Below are 20538 nucleotides of genomic sequence, written 5' to 3'. Positions count from 1 at the left end.
CCATTGGTGAAATCCTTCATGCAAATCCAACACCCTGACCTCATAATAGTGCACTGTGGTGGCAATGACCTAGGCAATTTGACTGGGGTAGGTCTGGAAATGCTTATGAAGGACACCTTTGCACAACTGTTTTCACTTTTCCCTAAAACTGCCTTTGTGTTTTCCAACATATGCCAAAGGCAAAAATGGAACTGGTCCAATCATTTCTGTCCACAGATTGACAAAGCAAGAAAGCACGTCAACAAATCTGTTTCTGCTTTCCTCCGTGACTATGGTATGGGTGCCATTTACCACAACAACTTGCGTTATGACATGCAAGACATTTATAGAGGAGATGGTGTGCACTTCAATGATGAAGGGAACAGAGTCTTCCTTTTGAACCTTAGACTCTGCATCGGTACTTACTTGTAGGTACCACTAAAAAAATGACTTCATAAACACAACAGCTCTTTTTAGAGCTCCCTAATATCTAAACTCTTAAATCTGCTTTTCATTTATTTTTTTTTATTTTTTTTACCGTACGCTTACCGTAAGCTTACCGTACGCGTACCCCGTGATTTTTTTAAAAATCAATAAATGTTTTTTTTGTACTTTTCTGTCCTTCTTTGACCCCCTTACAAATGTTAGGGGGTCTGTAACTCTCCTCATTGCCCCCTTTTCTTGTTTTCACTCTTTTTTTTCAGAGTGAAATACACAAAATGGCGGCCGCCGCTTCCTGGTTTCGGCCGATTCGAATGTTTACTAAGATCTAAGAGCCAATCAGAATCGCGCTCGCGCACGCCACCGTACGCTTACGGTAAGCGTACGGTAAGCGTACCGTAAGCGGGCTCAGATATATATATTGATTTAAAGGCTATTTTCTCAGAATCTACTGAACAGATTTACACCAAACCTACAAAAGGCACTTCCTTGACCTAGGGACTACCTCTCTGCCAAATTTCGAGTAATTCTGTTCAGCCGTTCGGGCTGTAGCTCGTTCTAAAGGTCCTATGGAAAAATGCATGGGAAAAACGCGTTTTGGGACCCCCCTTTTATCTCAGCCCCCGCTTGACGGATCCCCCCGAGACTTTCAGGGTAGGAGCGGAGCGTAGCGCCCCACCTATTTTGAGAAATTCGTGAGGATTCATCGACCGGCGCCAAAGTTATTCAAAATAGAATGTTGCGGATTTCCTATGGAAAAGGGGTCCTAACTATAACTACCTACTGGCGACCGCCAGTAGGTAATGTGTGTATATATATAAATATATATTCACTGAAAAAAACATAGGTTTTAGGCCTGATATAGTTAGGAATTAGCATTTAAAAAACCTTGGAAATTCACTGAAAAAACCATAGGTTTCAGGCCTGATATAGTTAGGAATTAGCATTTAAAAAACCTTAGAAATTCACTGAAAAAACAATAGGTTTTAGGGGTGTTATAGTTAGCTGGACATTTCACTCGAAAAAACCATTGAAATTCCTCCGCTATAGTTAGTTGTACTAACTACATCTCGCGCGCCCGCAATCCACTGCTGATGATGTTACATATTACATCATTCATGACATGGTCAGTGACATCACTGATGACATCTCAAATGACATCACTGATGACATCATCCAGTGAATGTGGTTTGGTTCGTTATTTAAATATGTATTATATATATATAGCAATTTGCATTGAAGAATGAGTGGATATATAAATATAAATATCTGGATGGAGGATTTAGTAGCAGTGTGATTGACTGTTTACTTGACTAATTTATAGTGTCTCACTAAATATATTGGATAGTGACTAAACTGTGTGAATATCTGTATCACTTTGTCAGTTGTTGTGTAAACTGCTGCACCAGTTGGTTACTAGCTATGTGAAAGTCTATATTATTTATAGATTAGTTAACTGAGTATTTGTATGGGAGAGTGAATGTGTGTGTGGTTCGGTGGGGGGTGTGTGACTGCCCAAAGATGTGTGAATAGTTGATTCAGTAGGTATCTGAAGTTAAAACTGCATGTTATAACAGTTGTTTGGGTGAGAGAATATCTTTATGGGTGTGGCGATGAGCCAATATATGTCTCAATGGTACATGTCCAACAAACTAGGAAAATAAAAGCCAGTGTATGTGTCAGTTGTTGTATATAAATAGGTATACATAAGACTCAGTGATTGTATAAGTGACTGTATGGATAACAGTATACTTGTAATAGTGTTTTTATAACACACTAAGTATGAGTTATTATCTATATGAATAGATGAAGTGGTGTTTTTATAAGTGTACAGCTAAGTAAAAGTAAGTATGATCCATTGTTTGCATAAGTGAGTAGGATGACTTCATAAGTGATTAGGATGTGTGCTGGTTGTGATGTCGATATAGGTGTATAAGTATATTTGATAGTGTTTTATTGATCATTGACAGCATGTATGAGTAAAAATATAGGTAAGTGATTAGATGTGTGTATAGATCTAGGAATCACTGAGTGTGTGTTTAGAAACTTGTATTGGTGTGTCAATGGTTTTAAATCTGGCACTCTGTATTTTACAGTGAGTGATGAAAGGTTATACTAGTGTTTGATGAGGTGTATCTGATTGTTACGTGGATGATGTCATCAGTGATGCCATCAGTGATGTCATTTGAGATGTGATCAGTGATGTCACTGACCATGTCATGAATGATGTAATATGTGACATCATCAGCAGTGGATTGCGGGCCGCGAGATGTAGTTAGTACAACTAACTATATCAGAGGAATTTCAATGGTTTTGTTCGAGGGTGTCCAGCTAACTATAACACCCCTAAAACCTATTGTTTTTTCAGTGAATTTCTAAGGTTTTTTAAATGCGAATTCCTAACTATATCAGGCCTGAAACCTATGGTTTTTTCAGTGAATTTCAAAGGTTATTGTAAATGACAATTTTTAATGTATTAATTGTTATACTGATTTTTTTTATACTGATTTACTACATTTTTTAAACTATTTATTTTTAGATATATTTTTTTTTAATTACATTATAATTACATTATACATTACAATACAAAATATACTTTCTCAGAATGAATTACTTTAGTTTAAATACTTTGCAAATAGGCAATAGACTTTTAAGTACAGTAGTTACAGTTGTTGCAATGGGCAACACAATCTCAAACACAATGCAACATTGAGCTCAATGTGAATTTCTAGTCAAATGCAATTAGTTACTTTATGGATTACTTTTCTAACCACAGGACTGGATCCTAGATTCAGTCCTTGGACATCTCCCGTAAACAGTTGAGTAAAAGCGTTTTGGTTATAGTAGTTATTTTTAAGGAATATTATTGTATTTTAAAAGTTGACACTTGGAAATTTTTTCACATAGAATCACCAATGTTATCCTATGGCAGAAAATTTACTTAGCAGGTAAGTAGTGTTATCGTTACTTTTTCTTACTCAGTGGTGGATCCTGGATCCAGCACTGGCCAAAACGATTTTTTAGGAATATTTTTAGTTTGTGAAAATAGACACTTAGAAACTTTTCTGGTGAAAACTACACAATGGATTCCTATGGAAGGAAATACAAGTTACTGGTAAGTACGCTTAGAATTACTTTTCAGAATCAGTGCTGGTCTAAAAGATGCAGCCCTGGGTTCTCTCCTGATAACAGTTGAGTAAATCGAAATTCGTAGTTCGGCTGATTTTAGAGGAATATTTGTGCGTTTCAAAAATGGACACTTAGAAACTTTTCTGGTGAAAACCACATAATGGATTCCTATAGAAGGAAATACAAGTTACTGGTAAGTACGCTTAGAATTACTTTTCAGGGTCAGTGCTGGTCTAAAAGATACAGCACTGGGTTCTCTCCTGATAACAGGTGAGTAAATTGGAATTCGTAGTTCGGCTGATTTTAGAGGAATATTTGTAAGTTTCAAAAATGGACACAGAAACTTTTCTGCTGAAAACCACACAATGGATTCCTATGGAAGGAAATACAAGTTACTGGTAAGTACGCTGAGACTTACTTTTCAGGGTCAGTGCTGGGTTAAAAGATGCAGCACTGGGTTCTCTCCTGATAACAGGTGAGTAAATCGGAATTCGTAGTTCGGCTGATTTTAGAGGAATATTTGTACAATGGTGAAGGAAGGGGGCTGGGCCTGAGGTGACGTGTGCAAACCCCCCCTGTGGCGCGTTTTAAGTTGGGAAATTAATTCCTCTTCAATCCTGAGGTCCCCTGGGGGCCAACTAGCCCACCAGGTACCTCCAGTATGCGCCAGGGAGCTGCATTGCAGAGAGGTGTTCAGAGGCCACGCCCCTTTTTAAAACACTCTGCAACGCAGCTCTGTGGCGCTTACTGGAGGTACCTGGTGGGCTAGTTGGCCCCTAGGGGACGTCTGGATTGAAGAGGAATTAATTCCCCAACTTAAAACGTGCCACAGGGCGTGTTTGCACACATATCACCTCAGGCCCCTCCCCATACCTTCACCACTGTGCAAAAGCAGGGACAGTCCATACAGGGTGGTCCTGACCTGGTGACTCCTACTCTCTGTTCTAGGATCCATCCACTGAGAGACCCTTACTGGAGGTTCCTGGTGCAACCTCTTACATTCCATTGTAGGAACCGTCCACGGTCAATGCATACAGGGGAGACCTGTGGTCACCTCCTATTGTCTCTGCTAAGAACTGCCCACTGTCGCTGCCATATAGGAGGCCCTGTGGTGACCTCCTACTTTCTCTGCTAGGAGCTGCCCACTGTCTGTGTCGGGGGGCTTCTTCCACCAGGTACCCTGCACTGAGAGAGCCTTGCTGGAGGCCCGGGAACCGTTCGATACGAGTGGGGCTCGGGCAGCCTCTAACCTAGGAAACCAGGAACAATCCACTGACATTGCCTTACAGGGGGAGTCCCTGTGGTAACCTCTTTCTCTCCATTCTAGGAATGCCCCACAGCCAGCGCCACACCGGAGGAATGGAAGGGGGTATAGGGTAACTTCTCAAGCGCTACACTAGGAAATGCCCACTATTAATGCCTTGCAGGACTCGGGCCCTAGGATGACATTTTACTCTCCGTGCTAGGATCTCCCCACTATCAATATGGGATTTCCTGGGGTCACCTTTAGCTCCAAATACTTCAAAGCGTTCACTGATACTGCGATGGGGGGGAGGGGGTGTGGGTGTCCTCTCACTACTCTCTGTACTAGGAACCCCCACTGAGAGAGACTTCCTGAAGGATCCTGGGGTGAACTCTTACCTAGTGAACAATGGACTGTCCACTCTCAGTGACATATATGGGGCCCCTGTGAGGAACTCTTACTCTCTGTGCGAGGGATCCTGGACTGGGAGATCCTTACAGGTGACCACGGGGGTAAACTCTCAATGTCAGCAATAGGAACACTCCACTGTCGTTGTTGCACTGGGGAGCCTCGGGTGACATCTTACTTTCTGCACTAGGAACCCTCCATTGAGAGTAGTTTACTAGTTGCCCCTGGGTGACCTTTCACACTTTTTTGTTGTTGTTTTTAGTAGCAGATTTATGTAGCGTGAACTCGAACTGAAGGTATTGGAGCGCTTTAAATGAGCCCCAGTTACCTTACACAAGGACACAATTATTTTTCATAGGCACAGGGAGATTAGGTAATTTGCCCAGAATCACACGATGTTGAGCCGACGCGGAGACTCGAACCTGGTTCCTCAGCTCCAAAATCGGAAGCTCTGGTCGTAAGGCCACACCCTCTCCTTCGAGGAATGCTCCACTGTCGCAGTCGTTAGGGGAGTGGGGGCATGTGGCGATCTCTTACTCTGTATTTCAGGGCACCCCTTCCCACTCTATACTGGGAGTCCTCATCTTCCTGTGCCTCACCTAGAGCCCTAAGGGGACCTCTTATTCTCATGCCAGAATCCCTCCACTATCAATGCTCTCACTTTCGGTGCCTGATGGACCCCTTGTGTGTCCCATGCCATTCTGTGCCTCACTAAGAACCCCTAGAGAAACCGCTCATTTTCTGACCCTTACTGGAAGCCCCCTCCCCACCTCTCAATACCGTTCTATGAGCACCCTGTTTTATTGGTTTAACGGGGGGGCTGGAATGCCTCTCACTTCCCGTGGGAGAGCCTGATATGTCCCATACGAGTCAGAACCCTCCCGCCCAACCAAGATATGTGTCTTGCTAGGTGGACATACCCCCACCCCCTCCACACATACACACACACACTACCCTTTCTATGGATTCGAGGGAGGGCAGGGACACTTGTCCAAACCCCCCCATCAACCCACCCCCCCAACACACAAACACTTTCATCCCCCAAAGGAACTGACGGGCGGGTTCCCCTATATATTTCGTAAGAACGAACCCCTTCTTGGTCAGTTTAACCAAGCCCTGCTCCCTGCCACCCCAACGCCCCCCACCCACGCTCCCTCAGCACACTCAGTATTGCCCAGACACCCAGAATTCCGCTTCAGCACGCCGGATGCGAACTTCTGCCGATCAGCAGCGAGTCCTGTCCGGTGTCAAGACCCGTCCGGTGGACAGAGTTACAAATAAAATATATGCGCCGGGAGATTGACTACAATAAATCTATGGATTGTGTATATTAACATATTACCCTCTCAGACCCAGAAAGCCCAGTGGCATGCTTCGGCGGCGTGTCGCAAAAGCGCTTCACCTCCTTGTCCTGAGTAGTAGGCGCTGTATATTATCAATACAATTTGATACAGTCTTTGGAAATGAGCGAACCCCTCTGGTTGTGTGAGGTGTGCTGGGAGCTCGCGGGGCCAGCGGTGCAAGGCTGCGAGGCAGCTTAACTCGTGAATTAATATCCTGGCTCGCTTTACAAAGCAGGATATCACAACACCATTAGACAGAAAGACCATAGTTGTATTTTTTTTCGGACGGGGGGACGAGCTCTCCATCTGCTATTTCTACACATTGACATGCTGCACCACTCTGAGTAAAGCCCAGTAGATGTATGGGGCCAATATGAGGCGCCTAAGAGGTGTGAAAGGACGAGTCATTTCCAGATTTTTTTAAATATATATATATATATCGGATTTTTTCAATGCTTCTTCCATGCATAGGGGAGTTTGTGCTTTGGGGGTGCAACTGTGCTGTGCTAGGGTCGACAAAGCGCTATACAACAAAACAACCCTTCTTGTTTTAATTGTCCACCCATGTGGGGCTAAATAAAAACATAGCGCGGGAGGCCGCGCTTCGGTTTTTTTTCGGTAGCTGGATGCGCGGATCCTAAGCGCATCCCACGATTTAAAAAAAAAGAAATTTTTGGGCCTTGGGGGTCCTTATGGGAGCCCCTGAGCAGGCCTAGGGAGTCAGGGCTTTTCTACCCTGCCCCCTTGTCGCGTTTTGTGCCTTTTTTGGGGGGTTTTCTTGTGCCTCGGCTCTACCAAGGCACAAGATGGCTGCCAACACTTCCTGATTCAGTGAGTTGGCAGCCAATTAGCATACAGCTCGTGCTCGGGAGGGTGCGCGGATCCTCCGAGGCCATAAATATATCTATGATTTTACTTTTGATTTTCTCAGGAACTACTGAACGGATTTACATCATTTAAGCAAAAGGCACAAGTCTGAACTGAGGACTACCTCTTTGCCAAATTTGGTGTAATTCCGTTCAGCAGTTCGGGTTGTAGCTGCGTTAACATGTCCTATGGGAAAATGTATGGGGAAAATGCATTATGGGGCCCCCCTTTTTTCTCGGCCTCCGCTTGACGAATCACCGTGAAATTTTCGGGATAGGAGCGGACCGGAGCTGGCCAACAGTTTGGAAAATTTCGCGCAATTTCGTCAATCAGCACCAACGTTATTCCAAATAGAATGTTGCGGATTTCCTATGGAAAATAGGTCCGAACTATATCTACCTACTGGCGACCGCCAGTAGGTAATATATACATATTACCTACTGGCGGTCGCCAGTAGATAGTTATAGTTAGGACCACGTTTCCATAGGAAATCCGCAACATTCTATTTTGAATAACTTTGGCGCCGGTCGACGAATCCTCGCGATTTTTTCAAAATAGGTGGGGCGCTACGCTCCGCTCCTTCCCTGAAAGTCTCGGGGGGATTCGTCAAGCGGGGGCTGAGATAAAAGGGGGGTCCCAAAACGCGTTTTTCCCATGCATTTTTCCATAGGACCTTTAGACAGGGCTACAGCCCGAACGGCTGAACAGAATTACTAGAAATTTGGCAGAGAGGTAGTCCTCAGGTCAAGGAAGTGCCTTTTGTAGGTTTGGTGTAAATCTGTTCAGTAGATTCTGAGAAAATAGCCTTTAAATCAATATATATATCTGAGCCAGCTTACGGTGCGCTTACGGTGCGCTTACCGTACGCGTACGGTGGCGTGCGCGAGCGCGATTCTGATTGGCTCTTAGATCTTAGTAAACATTCGAATCCGTCGAAACCAGGAAGCGGCGGCCGCCATTTCGTGTGTTTCACTCAGAAAAAAAAGAGTGATAACAAGAAAAGGGGGCAAGGAGGAGAGTTACAGACCCCCTAACATTTGTAAGGGGGTCAAAGAAGGACAGAAAAGTACAAAGAAAACATTTATTGATTTTAAAAAAAATCACGGGGTACGCGTACGGTAAGCGTACGGTAAAAAAAAAAAGAAAAAAAGAAATGAAAATCAGATTTAAGTGTTTAGATATTAGGGGGCTCTAAAAAGAGCCGTTGTGTTTATGAAGTGATTTTTTTGTGGTACCTACAAGTAAGTACCGATGCAGAGTCTAAGGTTCAAGAGGAAGACTCTATTCCCTTCATCATTGAAGTGCACACCATCTCCTCTATAAATGTCTTGCATGTCATAACGCAAGTTGTTGTGGTAAATGGAACCCATACCATAGTCACGGAGGAAAGCAGAAACAGATTTGTTGACGTGCTTTCTTGCTTTGTCAATCTGCGGACAGAAATGATTGGACCAGTTCCATTTTTGCCTTTGGCATATGTTAGAAAACACAAAGGCAGTTTTAGGGAGAAGTGAAAACAGTTGTGCAAAGGTGTCCTTCATAAGCATTTCCAGACCTACCCCAGTCAAAGTGCCTAGGTCATTGCCACCACAGTGCACTATTATGAGGTCAGGGTGTTGGATGTGCATGAAGGATTTCACCAATGGCATCAATTGGTGCCACTTTAACCCTCTCTGACCAATCCATTTAATGTCTACATTTGGCAAAGCAAGGTCTCTCACCATACCTGTTTTTTCTGCAAACTTTTCACTCCAGAAGACATAGCTGTGCCCTACAATCCACACTGTGAACATCTTCAAAGGAGAACTGGATGCACTCAGGAGGTGTAATTCAGTAGAATGGCAATATGAAAAGAAAGACAGTTTGGAAATGGAGGCATACATATTTTTTTCATAAAAAAAAGAACTGATTGGCTGTTTCATACCATTCTAGAATAAAAACTAGGCTGTATGTGTAAATTAATAGAAGCATGTTTTGTATTGGTACAGAAAAATGTGTTACCAAAGAACAGTACTATGGATTTGCTGTTAGGTTTGAAAAGCCAAGCACTCTTGCTCTGTGGAATTGAAACATTGTTTGGCGAACTTCTGACCTGACTCCACACAGCAGTGTTCCATGAGCTGTTGCTATGGTAGCAGGCAGAAGTCAAGTTGGGGGAAGGGTACTAGGCAGAAGTCAAGTTGGGGGAAGGGTACGTTTGGAAAAGGGTTGGTTTTCAACCAATAGAAATGTGTGATTACATTTGAAAAAAAGGGGCAAGCACTGAGATTTGAAACTAACATGTATATGTGTGGAAAAAGAGAGGGAAAGTTTGCCATTATCTGGTTCTGCTGAGAGGAGAGAGGTGTAAAGAACAGAGATCCTGGCTCTGATAATCTGCTGTTTGAGTGCCACATTTCTTTCACAACTAACTAATTTTAAAGGTGAGTTTAGAGTTTGAGAGGGGATGTATATGGTAAATTAAGAAATGAATAATAGAAATGCAATTCTTTTTGTTGAAGTTGTGTTTATTATTTTCTGTTTTGGGAGAAATTTAAATGTGAGGAACAAGTAAAATAATATGGACTATGTTTTCACAATAAATTAAGGTGTACTGGTATAATAAAAGAATAGTTTAAGGGTTTGAGGTTGGACTCAGTAATGCGAATACATTCAGCATCACTAAGGCTGGTTGCCCTTGCTGGAGTGTAGGCAGACACCCAGGTTACAAATGATGCAGTTCTGAAAAAGCAGTTTGGACATGTGCTTTTTAAAAAATCTGAAAAGTGGATTCATAATGTGTCAGTCTGTAAAAGTGTTTATCACTTGCCAAAAAAAAGAGCAGTAAGTGTGCTTTCAAATTGGCAAAGAAATTTCGTTTTGTGACTAATGTGAAAACATGACTCTGTGTGCAAATAGGAATTACAGGCAGAGATTTATTGCGTATTGCTCTGGTGATTTCACAGTTGCATTAGATGGAAAGGGGGAGCCATTTTTTGGTGCAGAAGCAGACTCTTAGCACACAGCCAGCTACTTACCATGTGGAATCATGCACAGTATTCACAAGCGAGTGGGGTTTGAGGTTTCAGTCAGTAATGCAAATACATTCAGCATCACTAAGGCTGGTTGCCCTTGCTGGAGTGTAGGCAGACACCCAGGTTACAAATGGTGCTGGTCTGAAAAAGCAGTTTGGACATGTGCTTTTTAAAAAATCTGAAAAGTGGATTCATAATGTGTCAGTCTGTAAAAGTGTTTATCACTTGCCAAAAAAAAGAGCAGTAAGTGTGCTTTCAAATTGGCAAAGAAATTTCGTTTTGTGACTAATGTGAAAACATGACTCTGTGTGCAAATAGGAATTACAGGCAGAGATTTATTGCGTATTGCTCTGGTGATTTCACAGTTGCATTAGATGGAAAGGGGGAGCCATTTTTTGGTGCAGAAGCAGACTCTTAGCACACAGCCAGCTACTTACCATGTGGAATCATGCACAGTATTCACAAGCAAGTGGGGTTTGAGGTTTCAGTCAGTAATGCAAAAACATTCAGCATCACTAAGGCTGGTTGCCCTTGCTGGAGTGTAGGCAGACACCCAGGTTACAAATGGTGCTGGTCTGTAAAAGCAGTTTGGACATGTGCTTTTTAAAAAATCTGAAAAGTGGATTCATAATGTGTCAGTCTGTAAAAGTGTTTATCACTTGCCAAAAAAAAGAGCAGTAAGTGTGCTTTCAAATTGGCAAAGAAATTTCGTTTTGTGACTAATGTGAAAACATGACTCTGTGTGCAAATAGGAATTACAGGCAGAGATTTATTGCGTATTGCTCTGGTGATTTCACAGTTGCATTAGATGGAAAGTGGGAGCCATTTTTTGGTGCAGAAGCAGACTCTTAGCACACAGCCAGCTACTTACCATGTGGAATCATGCACAGTACTCACAAGCGAGTGGGGTTTGAGGTTTCAGTCAGTAATGCAAATACATTCAGCATCACTAAGGCTGGTTGCCCTTGCTGGAGTGTAGGCAGACACCCAGGTTACAAATGGTGCTGGTCTGTAAAAGCAGTTTGGACATGTGCTTTTTAAAAAATCTGAAAAGTGGATTCATAATGTGTCAGTCTGTAAAAGTGTTTATCACTTGCCAAAAAAAAGAGCAGTAAGTGTGCTTTCAAATTGCCAAAGAAATTTCGTTTTGTGACTAATGTGAAAACATGACTCTGTGTGCAAATAGGAATTACAGGCAGAGATTTATTGCGTATTGCTCTGGTGATTTCACAGTTGCATTAGATGGAAAGGGGGAGCCATTTTTTGGTGCAGAAGCTGACTCTTAGCACACACCCAGCTGCTTACCCTGTGGAATCATGCACAGTATTCACAAGCGAGTGGGGTTTGAGGTTTAAGTCAGTAATGCAAATACATTCAGCATCACTAAGGCTGGTTGCCCTTGCTGGAGTGTAGGCAGACACCCAGGTTACAAATGGTGCTGGTCTGTAAAAGCAGTTTGGACATGTGCTTTTTAAAAAATCTGAAAAGTGGATTCATAATGTGTCAGTCTGTAAAAGTGTTTATCACTTGCCAAAAAAAAGAGCAGTAAGTGTGCTTTCAAATTGGCAAAGAAATTTCGTTTTGTGACTAATGTGAAAACATGACTCTGTGTCCAAATAGGAATTACAGGCAGAGATTTATTGCGTATTGCTCTGGTGATTTCACAGTTGCATTAGATGGAAAGGGGGAGCCATTTTTTGGTGCAGAAGCAGACTCTTAGCACACAGCCAGCTACTTACCATGTGGAATCATGCACAGTATTCACAAGCGAGTGGGGTTTGAGGTTTCAGTCAGTAATGCAAACACATTCAGCATCACTAAGGCTGGTTGCCCTTGCTGGAGTGTAGGCAGACACCCAGGTTACAAATGGTGCTGGTCTGAAAAAGCAGTTTGGACATGTGCTTTTTAAAAAATCTGAAAAGTGGATTCATAATGTGTCAGTCTGTAAAAGTGTTTATCACTTGCCAAAAAAAAGAGCAGTAAGTGTGCTTTCAAATTGGCAAAGAAATTTCGTTTTGTGACTAATGTGAAAACATGACTCTGTGTGCAAATAGGAATTACAGGCAGAGATTTATTGCGTATTGCTCTGGTGATTTCACAGTTGCATTAGAAGGAAAGGGGGAGCCTTTTTTTGGTGCAGAAGCAGACTCTTAGCACACAGCCAGCTACTTGCCATGTGGAATCATGCACAGTATTCACAAGCGAGTGGGGTTTGAGGTTTCAGTCAGTAATGCAAATACATTCAGCATCACTAAGGCTGGTTGCCCTTGCTGGAGTGTAGTCAGTCACCCAGGTTACACATGTTGCTGGTCTCAAAAAGCTGTTTGGACATGTGCTGTTTTCAGAATCTGAAAAGTGGATTCATAATGTGTCAGTCTGTAAAAGTATTTATCACTTGCCAAAAAAAAGAGTAGTAAGTGTGCTTTCAAATTGGCAAAGAAATTTCGTTTTGTGACTAATGTGAAAACATGACTCTGTGTGTAAATAGGAATTACAGGCATAGATTTATTGCGTATTGCTCTGGTGATTTCACATCGTTTTGTGACTAATGTGAAAACAAATGTAGTAATATATTTAAATAAAATAAAGGAATTTTTTTTTAGTTTTTTTCAGGTATTGCTGAAGAGCAGTGAACAAAATTTAAGATGCCTACAAAATCCAGAGTAAAAAAAGAGCAAAAAAAAAACCTATATTTGAAGACAACTGGAGGACCTAAGTTAGTTGAAGATGCTCATGTTGGGAAGAAGAAAAAATCTTCTGGTAAGCAAACAAAAGATTTTCTAAGGAACATATTCAAAAAAAGGAAAAATGTACAAAATGTCTGTACTGGAAAGAATGATTTCAATCGAAAAGGACAGGAAAAAATTGAGAATTTAGTTAATGCAAATATACCTTCTGCAACTAAAAAGATAAACTTAAACAGAAAAACAGCGTTTAAAGAGATACGTAGAAAAATGTTTCAGAGGAGAGTAATGTCCAATTTGATAAAGGATGTGAAGAAATATAAGCAAAAGGCAAAGTTTTATAAGAGAAAAAAAGAAATTGAAGCCATTGCAGCAAAGGCATTAGAATTCAAAAGGAAACTATTCATTTTAATTTTGAATAGGATGCGTACATTAGACAAAATGGTTAATGTACTGAAATCACATAGCAAAAGGAAAAGAGTAGTGAACAGAACAAACTTTTGTAAAGTGTTTTTAGGAAAATGGATGCATAGTTCAAGTAGGGAACCTTTTTTTAATGAAGAGAGTTATTTTCAAAGTAATAGTTTGCTGCATGCAGTTGACACCAGAGGTCGTGCTTATGAAGTGAAAAATGGTTGCATAATGGAGAAGGAGATAATGGTTCCAAGAGATGAGGTACAAGTGATGGCGGATGAGGCTATGGGGAGACGTCCTAAAGCCCCAGTGTACACTTGGAATTGTAGTAGTATTTGCACTGTGCGTCAGGAATCTATTGATAAATTTCGTGAGTTTCTAAGAGAATATAGCAAAAAAAGTGTGAAACAGAAGATTAAGGTGCTTCAAAGTCTAGATCCATGCAGAGTGAGAGAGAATACTGGTTTGCAGGGTCATTCTCTGGCTTGTCTATCTAGAAAAGTGTGTAATAGTGTTTTCCATCATTTTAGGATGCTGGCTGTTCATCATACTGAAATGAGAAAGTTTGTGAGACGGTTGTATTTTGCTAAAAGTCCAGCAATAAAGTTAGATGAATTGAATAGGGCTCTGTTCCGTGGAACGGTATCAGATGTAGAGAAGGTTGTTGATGAAATTCAGTTTTGTTACTTTGGTCCTGAACAAAACAGTGCAGAGAAGGACACAGTAAATGAGGAAGAAGTGGAAGAAAATGTAGAACCCTCTGTAAGTAAGACATTTAATGATCACATAACAAAATTTGCAATAATCTCTAATGAAAGACCAAATATTACTTGTATTTGTTGCCGCAGAACTCATTATAGAAAACAAACCAGGTATGTTGATCTCTACAGAAAGAGTGAAAATGAAGATAATTATAAGTGGAAGGATTTTGCCACCTATATATTTCTTGAAAATTGTTTTGAATTGGGTGAAGTTCAGCGTATTTGTAAATACTGTTACAACAAGTTAGAGGAAAATAGAATGCCGACCAGAGCTGTACATAATAATTTAGAATTGGATGCTATTCCTGCTGAACTTTCTGAATTAAATACATATGAGTCTATACTCATTCAATGTGTTCATCCGTTCCAGACCATAGTACGTATGGAGCCCAAAACTGGTAAATTACCTCCTTCAGATTTACTGAGAGGTTTAAAAGGTAGAGTGGTGTATTTGCCCTTGGATTTGAAAAAAAATATGGAAACTATTGATGCGGATACTTTGGAAACTGAACCATTAATTATTCTGGTTAATGGTGTACCTACAAAGAATAAGAAGATTTGGCAGGAGCTGGTAGATGTACGGAAAGTACAAAGAGCAAATTTGTATTTGAAAAGGAATAACAAATGGTATGAATCAATTTATATAGAAGAAGAAGAAGAAGAAGATTTACAAGAAGACACAGAAACACCAACTGGACAAATTGAAAAAGTGGACAAGTCAAAGGAAGAAGAAATTTATGAACATTTTAGCATACATCCTCTTCATTCAAAAGAAGTTATGGGAGACAATATTGATCTATTTCAGATGAAGAAAGCAAAAGGAACTCCCGTGAGTGTATGGGAGGAGAGCTTGGAAGCTCGATGTTTTCCCCAGCTGTTTCCTAAAGGAAAAGGAGGACGATACGATGAACGTCCGGAACAGATTCCAGCTTCTGAGCATCGGACTACAAGACTATATGCTGAAGATCCCAGATTTCGACAAAGTATTCCTTATTTGTTCCATCTTTTATTTGAAAGTGACTTGTCTGCACTGTCTTATGCAGTAAATCACATTTTAAAAAGTGGAGTACATTTACAAAATGTGTCTGCTAAGGATTTTATGGAGAAAGTGCAGCACCGAGATGATCATTTGGAAACACAACTGATCAATCTGATGGCTTGTCAGCGTGGGACAAATGAATATTGGTACCGACGCCATGGTGAATTAAAATGCATGTTACGGAATTTAGGAACTCCAACATGGTTCCTTACCCTAAGCTGTGCCGAGTACGCTTGGGATGATTTACTGGATTTTCTACGAGAGGCAAATTCAAACATTAAAAACATCGAATACAAGACAGCAGGAGAACTGTGCTCATTGGATCCGGTTAATGTTTGCAGATATTTCAATCATAGATTTGAGGCTATGATGTCCTTCATCTGCAATAAAAAAAATCCACCTCTAGGAGAAGTAGTGGATTTCTTTTGGAGAAAAGAGTACCAGGCAAGAGGTGCTCCTCAAATTCATATGCTGTTGTGGATCAAGGATGCCCCAAAGTTTGGAACAGATACTGATGAAGCAGTGTTATCTTACATTGAAGAATATGCAACATGTGCTATACCAAAAAGCACAGAAGAGAAAAAGTTAAAGGAGCAAGTTTTACGTTTCCAAAGTCATCGGTGTGGAAAATACTGTCGACGGAAATACAAGAGCAAAGATAAATACTACACTAAATGTCGATTTGGATTTCCTAGACCTGTTCTTTCAAATGGAAGAGTTAACAGTTTTATGTCATCTGTGAGACATACTATCACAAGAAAATCACCTAAGAATACCTACAACCTTAAAAGAAAAGAAGAATCAAAAAATATAAATGACTACAACCCAGTGATTTTATCCATGTGGAACGCTAACATGGATATACAGTATGTAGCTGACAATTCCATTGCTGTTGCTCGATATGTAACGTCTTACATTACGAAATCAGAAAAAACAGAATTGAAGGAAATGTGGGAAGAGATTTCTCACGAGAAAACTGTCAGTAAGAAGCTGTACAGTTTCAGTTTGAAGATGTTATCGCATCGAGAAATTGGATCCTACGAATGTTCAGATAGGTTATCTTCTGCAAGTCTCTACTCGAAATCAAGAAGAAGAATTTGGGCAAGTTTAGGCCTTGCAGCAATGAGAAATCGGGTACTGAAATCTGTTGGAGAAATTGAATATTTGGCCGAGAATGACCCAGAAAGTACAGATATTTTGAAATCAAACATGTTGGATACATATTACCCAAAGAGAAGTCATGATCTGGAGAACATGTGTCTCTATGAAGTGCTGCAGAACTACATTTATTCACGGAAAGCCGCAGAAGACATCAACAATGGAAAATATAAAGTCATTGGTGAGGAAGGATGTTTGGTGAAGCAAACAAAAGGAAGTTTGATAAATCACCGGAAGCTGAGTTGCGACACTACTGACAAAAAGGAATTTTACTACTTGGCTCTTTTGCAGCTGTTTAAACCATGGCGTACAGAGGATGAACTACTGGGAAAATTTCAAAGCTATGAAGATTCTTTTAATGCTTGCAAAGACAGCATACAATGCAGTACATTCACAACTTATCTGCAAATGTTAAATGAAGAAATTGAACAGGAAACTACAATTGCAGCAGAAATAGCTAGAGACAGTTCTCAGGACAGCCAAAGTTCAGGAACACTCAGTCAAGATCCCCTAGGACAACCAATTGTTGAAAATGAAGCATCAATAGCCATGAATGAAGTGGAAACGGCTATGAATCAAGCTCAAGGAGAATTTATAGACTTACAAAATTTGGAAAGACAACTGAACGAAGAGCAGCAACAAATTTATGAAGAGATCAGAAACAAAATTGATCACGGATTTCTACATGAAAAAAAAGATTGCTCATGCACATCATTTCATCCAATCAGGATGTATGTAAGCGGACAAGCTGGAACTGGAAAAAGTTTCCTAATAAAAGTCATCAGAAGCTACCTACAGCAAAAAACGGATTCTACTTTGTCTTGTGTGGTTACTGCTCCAACTGGGTTAGCAGCATATAACATAAAAGGAATCACTTTACATCGTTTGCTAATGTTACCAGTGGAGCATGAGAACAAAATACAATACAACAAGCTAACTGGAGAAGCATGCTTGGAAGTTTCAAGAGTATTGAAGAAGATGCAAGTTCTCATTATTGATGAGGTGAGCATGGTATCGAACTTAATGCTTGCCTTTGTGCATTTAAGAATGCAGCAAATTCTGAAGTCAGACTATGACGTGTTATTTGGAGGAAAACACGTCATAGTTTTTGGAGATCTTTTGCAACTTACTCCAGTTAAAGGACAACCAGTGTTTAATACTGTGACACATGGGGGAGGAGCCTAGCGCTTGACCAAGATGGCCGCGTGAGCTCTGATCTCCCGAGACCCTCGCGCCCTCCGTCGACTATCCTGTCTCTAATCCTGTCTGTATGCATGGCATCGTGTAGATGACCTGCCAGGGAGGCGATTGATGCTACCCGCGGTTGGATCGCCCACCGGGAACCGGAGTTATGCATGGCGGAAGATTGCGGCCTATCTCCGAGGAATGCCAGGGGCTAGAGTTGGCAGGACGCCCGACTTCTAGTTGAACAACAACGGCCAGGCGAGGTGTGAACTGTCGGATGGAGGTCCCCGTCCTTTCACTTTCGCTTTCTCTCCCTTTGTCTGCCCTGCCACTGGAGAGCTCTTGGTGGCTTCATTATCCTTTGGACGCTCTACATGCTACTCTGGCGGCCCATTGCAGAACTGATCACTCCTGATTCCTCTCGTTGAGGGAGGGCCGTCTTATCTGAATCGACCTGCTTGGTACCAACCATGTCGGGCAAAGCAGAGGTGGATCGGCTGAAGCCTAAATCTACCAGGCGGGGTGCCTATACTCAGGTCAATAATATGGACCGCTATGCTCTGCAGAAGGGATCACCGAGTGGGTCGAGCCAGTCGCCAGATACCCAGAAGGAGGCCTCGCCCTTGGCCCCGGAGCTCTCGCTGCAGGATGTCATGGGCGCGCTTGAAGGGATGCAGACTTCGATTGGGAGGCAGTTTGATGCCCTGGCGCATAAGGTGGATGCCATCTTGGTGGATGTCAACCTGATCCGTGCGGACTTGGGCAAAACGAATGAACGGGTTAAAACCCTGGACCTCAAGACCACGGGCCTCGCCGATGATGTCGCGGAACTGCAGACCGAGGTTCGTAAGCTGAGGACCGAGAGTGATCTCGCCGCCCGCAGGCTGGAGGACTTTGAGAGCCGGGCCAGGCGCAACAACGTGCGCGTTATCGAGGTCCCGGAGTCCTCGGATGAGGCTTCGGTTGACCTGCTCGTCGAGGACTTGGTGCTTAACCATCTGCAGCCTAAGGGTCTTGGGAAGTTCTTTGCGGTTGAAAGGGCCCATAGAGTGCCGGGTGGGAGGCCCAAGGTGGGAGCCCCACCGAGGCCGATTGTCGCCCGGCTCTTTCATTTTCGAGATCGGGACGCTATCCTGCAAGCATCGAGGGTGACGGGCCCGGTCCCCTTCCAGAACGCGTCGGTGAATTTCTATCCGGACTTCACCCAACAGGTGCAGAGGCAGAGACAGGGCTTTCTGGGGGTGAAGAGGCGACTTCGGGAGCGGGATCTGAAGTATGCCATGCTCTTCCCTGCCAGACTACGTGTGGTGTACGAAGATCGGACATTCTTCTTTGAGTCTCCTGTTATGGCCGATGAATGGCTGGACGCTTTGCCCCGGCGGCGGACGGGAGAGGATACTTCCGCGGATGGGGACAGTGGCCGGGATGGGCAAGGCTGATTTCTCGGAGCCAGTCTGACTCGATTTGACTTTATTTGATGACTTGATTAGAGTGCAGTAAATGCGGAGGGTTGCGGGAGGACGAGGGGAGCTCTTTCCTCCCTTAGGGTGCTTTTTGTAGATGTTGGGTTTTGTAGGGCGACAGGCACACTGCAAGTTGGGGGGGCTTTGTAAGCTGCAGCAGGGGTGCAGGGTGGGGGGGATGGTTGGGATTTTGGGGTTGTTGTTGGGGGGTCTGTTTCTGCAAGGCGTAGCGATCATCTTCGGTATTGTCCCATGGTGGCTCTTCGGGGGGGGGGGGTGGCCCTCTTTGTGTTTGGGGATGGGGGGTAGAGGTTTAAGTGTTATTAGCTGGAATGTTAATGGTTTGGGGGATCGCATTAAGCGCGGGATAGTTTTGCAACACTTGAAACGGTCAATGCCAGATGTTGCCCTACTGCAGGAGACACACCTTATAGGTAACACGTGCTATGCTCTTAATAGGAAGGGTTATAAATTCATAGCTCATTCGGGATTCTCCTCCGGGTCTAGGGGTGTGGGCATCCTTGTCAGGGCCTCGCTGCCATTTGAGGTGGACTCCACCGTTGTTGACGATAGGGGGAGGTTTGTGGCGGTGGCGGGGAGGTGGGAAGGTAGAACTTTGGTTTTAGTTTCGGTTTATGTCCCTCCAGCCCTGCAGGCCTCCACGTTTGTGGATCTGGGTAGGGCCTTGCTGGATCTCCCGGGGGGTATGTTAGTGGTAGGGGGGACTTCAATGCTGTTGGCTCTGGGCTGCTGGATAGGCACCCGCCCAGAGACACAGGGGGGGCTCAGAAGTGGCTTCCAGACTTCCTAGACACACTCGGCCTGATAGACTGCTGGAGGCTCCGACACCCCACACAGCGTCAATACACCTTCCACTCCGGGGCGCATGGTAGCCTTTCTAGGATTGACTATCTGCTCACTTTGGCTGTGCACGCCTCTTTGGTTTCTGAGGCCAGGCACATGGCGCGTGGCATATCGGACCATTCGCCAGTGTGGGTCAGGTTGGATGTCGGCCGAGAGGGAGGGGGCAGGGTGGCTCCTATTAACCCCTGGTACTTTCGAGACTCCAAGATGCGCAGCGCACTGGTGAAGACAGTTGATAATTTTTTCAAGGATAATCAGGGGTCCGTGGACTCGGCAGTGTCGCTCTGGGAAGCATTTAAGACCGTTCTGCGAGGGGAGGCCCTCTCACTTGTAGTGGCGGCCAAGCGGCGGAGAGATGGCGAGGTTATGCAGGTGGAGGAGGAGATCATGGCTTTGGAGGGAGCGCTAGAGGAGGAGGTAAAAGCGGCCTCACTGCATGAGCTGAGCTTGAAGCAAGCCGAGTATAAGGACCTTGTGACAAATGCCGCTAAGACCCTCAGTAGGGAGCAGCAGGGCCGCCTGTATGATGTTGGTGACAAGGCCGGG

This window comes from Triturus cristatus, chromosome 3_1 (assembly GCF_964204655.1).
Source record: "Triturus cristatus chromosome 3_1, aTriCri1.1, whole genome shotgun sequence".
In the NCBI taxonomy this organism is placed as follows: Eukaryota; Metazoa; Chordata; class Amphibia; order Caudata; family Salamandridae; genus Triturus; species Triturus cristatus.
The sequence above is the reverse complement of the archived record's forward strand: the minus strand, read 5'-3'. Positions refer to the sequence as shown.